Source organism: Ursus americanus, chromosome 1 (genome assembly GCF_024610735.1).
Source record: "Ursus americanus isolate L20-20 chromosome 1, mUrsAme1.1.p, whole genome shotgun sequence".
Taxonomy (NCBI): domain Eukaryota; kingdom Metazoa; phylum Chordata; class Mammalia; order Carnivora; family Ursidae; genus Ursus; species Ursus americanus.
Window position 1 is genome coordinate 43800020 of NC_142127.1, and position 8166 is coordinate 43808185.

Sequence of the window (8166 nt, forward strand, 5' to 3'; positions counted from 1 at the left end):
CCAGCCAATGGGTTTTCTTCTCATTCTCTTGACAGTTTTTCTTTTCTTCCCTCCCCCCCCCTCCTCCTCCTCCTCCTCCTCCTCCTCCTCCGCCTCCTCTTCTCCTTCTTCTCCTTCTCCTTCTCCTCCTTCTCCTCCTCCTTCTCCTTCTTCTTCTTCTTCTTCGCCTCCTTCTTCTTCTTCTCCCCCCCCCTTTTTTTTTTGCAGAGCAGTTATTTGTAATTTTAATAAAGTCCCATTTATCAAGTGTTCCTTTATGGGTTGTGTCTTTGGTGTTGTATCTAAAAAGTCATTGCCAAACCCAAGATCATCTAGATGTTGGGTGTGATCTTCTCAGATTTTTATGATTTTGTATTTAACATTTAGATCAATGATCCATTTTAAATTAATTTTTTAAGTTTGTTAAGTTTTGTGTTTGGTTTCCTTTTTTTTTACATGTATATGTCCTGTTGTTCTAGCACCATTTGTTGAAAGGACTCCATTGTATTGTCTTTGCTCATTTGTCAAAGATAAGTTGACTATATTATATGGGTTTATTACTGGGTTCTCTCGTCTCTTCCACTGATCTGTTTGTCTAGTCTTTCACCATTTCCCCACTGTCTTTATGACTATAACTTTATAGTAAATCTTGAACACAGGTAGTGTCAGTCCTAAGTATTTATACCTATGTATCTAATTTCTTGGGTGTGATGTATTGTGCATTTGAATTTCAGGTTACACTTGTTCTTTGCTAGTTTATAGAAAAATGATTGGCTTTGCTTATTAATCTTGTAACCTGAAATCTTGCTGTAATCATTTATTAGTTCCAGGTATTTTTCATTCCCAATTCTTTCCAGTTTTCTGCATAGATGATCACATCATCCATGAACAAAGACAGTTTTATTTTTTCCTTCCTAATCTGTACACCTTTTATTTCCTTCTCCTGTCTTGCTTGCATTATTTAGGACTTCTAGTACGATGCTGAAAAGCAATGATGAGAGGGGATATTTTTGCCTTGTTAGTGGGAAAGCTTTGAATTTCTCACTATCAAACATGATGTTTGCTGAAGTTTTGTTGTACATATTCTTTATCAAGTTAAGGAAGTTCCCCCCGTTCCTGTGTTCTGATAATTTTTACCATGAATAAGTGTTGGATTTTGTCAACTGTGTTTGTTGCATCTAGCAATATCATCGTGTGATTTTTTTTTCTTCTTTACCCTGTTGACGTGATTGATTACATTAATTGATTTCTGAATTTTGGACTAGCCTGGCATACCTGGGATAAATTCTACTTGGTTGTGGTGTATAATTCTTTTTGTACACTGTTGGATTCAATTTAATTGAATTTGAATAATACTTAATTGAACAATATTAAATTGATTCATTATGTTGTTGGGGATTTTTGAATCTATGTTCCTGAGAGATATTGGTCTGTAGTTTTCTTTGCTAGTAATGTCTTTGGTATTAGGTCAGTGCTGGCTTCATAGAATGAGTTAGGAAGTGGTTCCTCTGATTCTATTTTCTGATAGTGATTGTAAAGAACTGGTATAATTTTTACATTAAATCTTTGGTAGAATTCACCAGTGAATCCATCTGGGCCTGGTGCTTTCTGTTTGGGAAGGTTATTAATTATTGATTCAATGTATTTAATAGATATAGGCCTATTCACATTGTCTGTTTCTTCTGTAAGTTTTGGCAGGTTGTATAGTTCAAGGAATTGGTCCATCTCATTTAGGTTATTAAACTTATGTGCATTGAGTTGTTCATAGTATTTATTATCCGTTTAATGTCCATGGGATTTATAGTGATTTATAGTCCCCTCTTTCATTTCTGAAATTACCAATTTGTGCCTTCTCTCTTTTCTTAGTTAGCTTACCTATAGGCTTATTGATTTTTTTCAGTCTTTTGTGTTGTTTAATCTCCAAATATTTGGGATATTCTAGCTGTTTTCCTGTCATTGATTTCTAGTTTAATTCTGTTTTGGTCTGTAAACAGACCTTGTATGATTTCTATTCTTTTAAAGTAGTTAAGGTATGTATGGCCCAGAATGTCATCTATCTCGATGAATATTCCATCCCTGCTTGAGAGGAATATGTATTCTGCTATTGTTGGGTGAAGTAGTCTATAGATGTCAACTATATCCAGTTGATAGATTGTATTTTTGAATTCAACTATGTCCTTACTGGTTTTTTGCCTGATGGATATATCCATATCTGATACAGCTAAAAATTCCAACTACAGTAGTGTATTTATTTATTAGATATATTCATACTGTTAGATAAATAGTATATCTATCTAATAGATAGTATATCTATCTATTTTTGTCTCCCATGTTTTAATGTTCTATTATTAGGCACATACATGTTAAGGATGACTTCTTGTAAAAGAGACCCCTTTATCATTGTGCAATACTCTTCTATCCCTGATGACTTTCTTTATTCTAAAGTCTGCTCTGTCTGAAATTAATATAGCTACTCCTGCTTTCTTTTGATTAGTGTTAGCATAGCATATTTCCATTCATTTACTTTTGATCTATACATGTATTCATATTTAAAATGGGTTTCCTGTATATAAAATATACCTGAGTCTTGTTTTTTTTTTTAAAGATTTTATTTATTTATTCGACAGAGATAGAGACAGCCAGCGAGAGAGGGAACACAAGCAGGGGGAGTGGGAGAGGAAGAAGCAGGCTCATAGCAGAGGAGCCTGATGTGGGGCTCGATCCCATAACGCCGGGATCACGCCCTGAGCTGAAGGCAGACGCTTAACCGCTGTGCCACCCAGGCGCCCCCTGAGTCTTGTTTTTTGATCCACTCTGGCAATCTCTGTCTTTTCACTGACTTTCAAAGTGATTAATGATATAGCTGGATTAATATCTATCACATTTATTTACTGTTTTCTTTTTGTTGCCCCTGCTCTTTGTTCCTGTTTTTGTCTCCCACACTCTTTCTGTGTTTTATGGTTTTATTTGAGCATCTTGTATGATTCCATTTTCTCTCCTTCCTAAGCATATTAGTTATAATTGTTTTTTACTTTTTTAAGTGGTTGCTGTAGAGTTTACAAAATACTTTTACACCTAATCCAAGTCCACTTTCAAAAACACTATACTGCTTTACAGGTAGTGCAAGTACCTTATAATAATTTAAAAATTCTATTCCTCTCTCCCATCCCTTGCATCATTTCTGTCATTCCTTCATTTATACATAAGTGTGCATCTGTATATTACACATAGAAGCATATTTGATTGAATATATTGTTGCTCTTATTTTAACAAACTGTTATCTGTTAGATCAATTAAGAATAAGAAAAATAAGTTTTTTATTTTACCTTCACTTACTTCTTCTCCAATGTTCTTCTCTTGTTTATGTGGATCCAAGTTTCTGCCATATCATTTTCTTCCCTCCAAAATATCCATTTTAATATTTCTTGCAAGGCAGGTTTACTGGTAACAGACTCCCTCAATTTTGTATTTCTCTTTCACTTTTGAAGGATATCTTTGCAGGGCACAGAATTCTAGGTTGGTGATTTTTTTCCCCTCTATACTTTAAAGATTTCATTCTACTTTTCTTCTTGCTTCTGTAGTTTCTGAAAAGAAGTTGGGTATGGTTCTTATCTTTGTTCCTCTATAGACCAGGTATTTTTCCCACTGACTTTTTTTTTTTTTAAGAAAATAATATTACTAGGTGTATTTTTTTTTTTTTTTTTCATTTATCCTGCTCAGTGCTTTCTGAGCTTGCTGGATCTGTGGTTTGATCTCTGATATTAATTTGGGGGAAATTCTCGGTCATTCTTGTTTCAGATTTCTTCTGTTCCTCTTTTTCTTCTCCTCCTGGTATTGTTAATATACATATGTCACACCTTTCCTAGTTGTCCCCACAGTTTTTGGATATTCTGTTCTGGGTTTTTGTTTGTTTGTTTGTTTGTTTGTTTGTTTGTTTTCAGTCTTTTTTCTGTTAGCTTTTCAATTTTGGACCCTTCTATTTACATACCCTCAAGCTCAAAGATTATGTCCTCAGCCACATCTGGTCTACTAATAAGCCCATTAAAGATATTCTTCATTTCTGTCACAGTGTTTTCTATCTCTAGCATTTCATTTTGGCTCTTTCTTAGGATTTAATTTCTCTGCTTACATTGCCCATTGGTTCTTGCATGCTTTCTACTTTGTCTACTAGAACTGTCAGCATCTTAATTATAGTTGTTTTAAATTCCTTGTTTGAGAATCTCAACATCTCTCCTGTATCAGAGTCCGGTTCTGATGCTAGCTCTGTCTCTTCAGACTGTGGTTTTTTGTCTTTTGGTATGTCTTATTTTTTTCTTAATAGCTGGACATGATTTACTGAATAAAAAGAACTGCTATAAATAGGCCTTTAGTAATGTGATACTGGAGAGGGTGGAGAGGAAGCATTCTATAATTCTATGAGTAAGTCTCTGTCTTTTAGTGAGTCTGTACCTCTGGATTGTGAATGCCACATGTGCTTCACAGTACTCCCTGCCCCCTTAGGTGCGATAGGATGGTTAGAGGAGGCTAGAATTCTTTGTTTTCCTTCCCCCAGGTCCATTAGGCTCAGATAAAACCACAGCAGGCTAGGTTCTGGTTAAATAGTTTTTCCTGAGGGTGGACCTTGTTAAAAACAGAATGCTCTGGAGTATTTAAAGAGGATTCCTTTCCCCTCCTCTTACAGTAAACAAGAGGAGATTTTTCTCTAGTATTTATTGTGAAAACCTGGTTGAGCTTCTGGAGGCAAAATTCACAAAAGCGTAGGGACCCCTGATGATTGGGTCCCCCTGGACTTACCTCTCAGGCATGTAATGCTAAGTCTCCAGCAATTCATCCATTACAGTTCAAGTTTCCCTCCCTTGGCACTGGTTCCTGTGGGAGTTAGTGATTCTCTGTATTTGTCTGTTGGTCTGTCTAATTTTGGGGGCAGTGGTTTGCCCTGTGACCTCACTTCTCTTAAGGATCTAAGAAGAGTTGTTGATTTTTCAGTTTTGTCAGGCTTTTACTTGTTTTTAGGATGGAGTGGTTTATTCCAGCTGGACCAGAAACTGGAAGTTCTTTATGAATATTTTAATGATCTTTCTTAAAGACCTTTTTTTCTAATTTCAAAAGTATTATTTTTTTAACACAATTTCAAAAGTACTATATTCTCAGTGAGAAAACATGAAGAAAGTAGAATGCAGAACTACTGGAAATCCTCCTATGTAAAGGTAAACACAGTTAATGTTTTTAGAACCCTACAGTTTACTCAGATTATACAATGTTTGATGTGTGCATATTTACCTGCATATAAACAGCTTTACTGAGTCCATCTTAGCCTCAGATAAAGGCCATGGGGGCCAGGCTTTCAGTAATGTAGAGAACCTTAATTTGTGCTTTTTATCAGATTATATAATTATATAATAGTATACTATTGTCATGTAGGATTATTACTTTATTGTTTGGTTACAGTCCAGAGTAGGTGACCTCCAAGAGCACCTAGCTGTCCTAGAAATAATCAGAGAAAGCTCTATCTTGGCAAAAGGCCAAATTTATAGAGTTTGCTCTGATGGCTAACCTGATTTTTCTCGCATTGTTAAGGCTTAAGTTTGGATGAGACTAGAAATAACAACTTTCAATCCACATCTCTGGGAAAGTTCCTTTTTCCTTAACCTTGAAAAGGAGTCTGAAAGAGGGGCAATTTTGTTTTTTGTAAAAACGTATGCTTGATATTCTCCACAATATTAGGTTATTGGCTTAGTTACTGTAACAATTAGAGTCTTAATATGCAGAGTCTCAAACAAGAGAGACCTTTCTTTCTCTCTTAACTTTCCAGAAATGAAAGTGTTCAGTCTTTAGAGGTTTGGAAGGACTGCTCAGATACTTTTGGCTAAATAATCAAGATGTATTCTTTCTTTTTATGGATTAATCATCTTATAAAATCATTCTTATAACTATCTTTTATGATCTGTATATTGCCCATCATCAAGAAATATTTTTATGGTGCCATGTTATTATTACTGCATAGTTAAGGTATTTTTTGATGTTTTCTAACTGTAATTATTAGAATTAGGTAAAGTCACTGTGCTATCATTTCTGGTTGAAAGTCAGGAGGAGGGACATTGAGGAATGAGTTAAAAATAGTGTGAGGCTACAGAGGGGAGGGGGGTGGGGGAATGGGATAGACCGGTGATGGGTAGTAAGGAGGGCACGTATTGCATGGTGCACTGGGTGTTATACACAACTAATGAATCATCGAGCCTTACATCGAAAACCGGGGATGTACTGTATGGTGACTAACATAATATAATAAAAAATCATTATTAAAATAAAATAAAAAAAAATAGTGTGAGTATAAGCCCTGATTTACCCAAGACAGTGCTGGTTTAGGCTTCTTTTTTCCAGTGTACTTATGAATAGCATCCTTTTCATTCTCAATAGTGTCCCAGTTTGGAAGATGGGTTATAACATCATGCTAAAATGCAGCTGGGGGATAATAAAACCCCTTAATATCTGCATAGCACTTCACAGTTTTCACTAGTGATGTCCAAGCTGACATGTGATGGAAGATCCAAAACCACAATTTTTTGTTAGTTCTTTGGTTAGTATAGCAGAGGAGGAGTTTGGGCTCTGGAATCAGAAGAACCTAGGTTTGAACCAAAGCTGAAGGGATCTTGGCAAATTGCTTAACTTTTTGAGCCTTAATTTCTTTATTTGTACAAAGGGAAGAAGAAAAACAGTACCTCTTTCATAGCAGTAGTTGTGGGATTAAGTGAGATAACCTATTTGTACTGGTTTCCTATGGCTGCTTTAACAAAGTACCATAAACTGGGTGACTTAAACCAATGTAAATTTATTCTCGCAGTTCTGTAAGCTAGCAGTCTGAAATCAAGGTATCAACAGGGCCATGATCCCTCTGAAAACTATAAGGAAGAATCCTTTCTTGCCTCTTCCTAATTCTAGGTAGTTTGCCAACAATCTTTACTATTCCTTGGCTTGTAAATGCATTACTCCAATATTTCATCTTCACATGGCATTTTCTCTGTGTCCCTTCACATACTCTTCTCTCTGTGCATGTCTGTGTTTTTGTCCAAGTTCCCCTTTTTGTAAGAACATCAGTCATATTGGATTAGGGCCCACACTAATGCCCTCGTCATAACTACACCTGCAGAGACCCTATTTTCAAATAAAGTTGTATTCTGAGATACTGAATCCAGTCACATTCTGAGTCCATAGTGAAATTAGGACTCAACATATCTTATTAGGGGGACACAATTCAATCCATAATGATATTTTAAAATACTTTGTTAGGGGTGGCACAAACAGCTAACCATTCCACTCTTGGTTTCAGTTCAGGTTGTGATCTCAGGGTCTAGAGATTGAGCCCCACCTGGGGCTCCATGCTGAGTGGCTGAGTGCAGAGTCACCATGAGATTTTCTCTCCTTCTCCCCTTGCCCCTCCCGCTTTTGCTCTTTCTCTCTCTCTCTCTCTCAAAATAAATAAATCAATATTTTTTAAAAATAAAAAACTTTGTTAGGGCAAATCATATAATTTGGAGGGAGTTTTGGTTACTGTAGTGCAAATTGCCATTTGGCTCTAAATAGCTGTTCTCCCTTCTTCTACCATGATAGAGCCTCTGATTTTTGTCTGGATCATGGCTGCCTAGAAAGAGGAATAAAATTCACATTTTTATTTGCAGTTGGTTGTGGCTAAGTTCTGAACAGGAGGATATAGGTAGAATGCATGTCCTTAAAGAGAAGGGTACTACTTTTACCTCTCTTTTGCACCTTCCTATTGGATGGAGTGCAGAGACACGATGGTTGAAGCTGGAGTTTATCCTAGAACAACCACCTGTTGGACGTAGTGAAGATGGCTGAGCAAGAAGAGAAAGGGGCCTGGGTCCCTGCTGGATCTGTCAGATCTGAATTGTTCAGGTAGTGTGAGAGGGAAATAAACTTTAGTCTTATTTAAACTTCTGTTATTTGTTATTGTATATGGACAAATCTAATCCTTATTAATTAACACACCTCCTATGGGTACAAAAACTGTGACTCTAATGGTCAAATAGGATTCATCCAATTCAGATGTTTATATATATTAACATCTAAAGAGGTTCTTCAACAGGGGCCCTTGTGGAAATCATAAGAGGGTTCATTGTGTTTAAACTCTGTACTAATAAATGCATAGTTTCTTATTATATTCATATATAA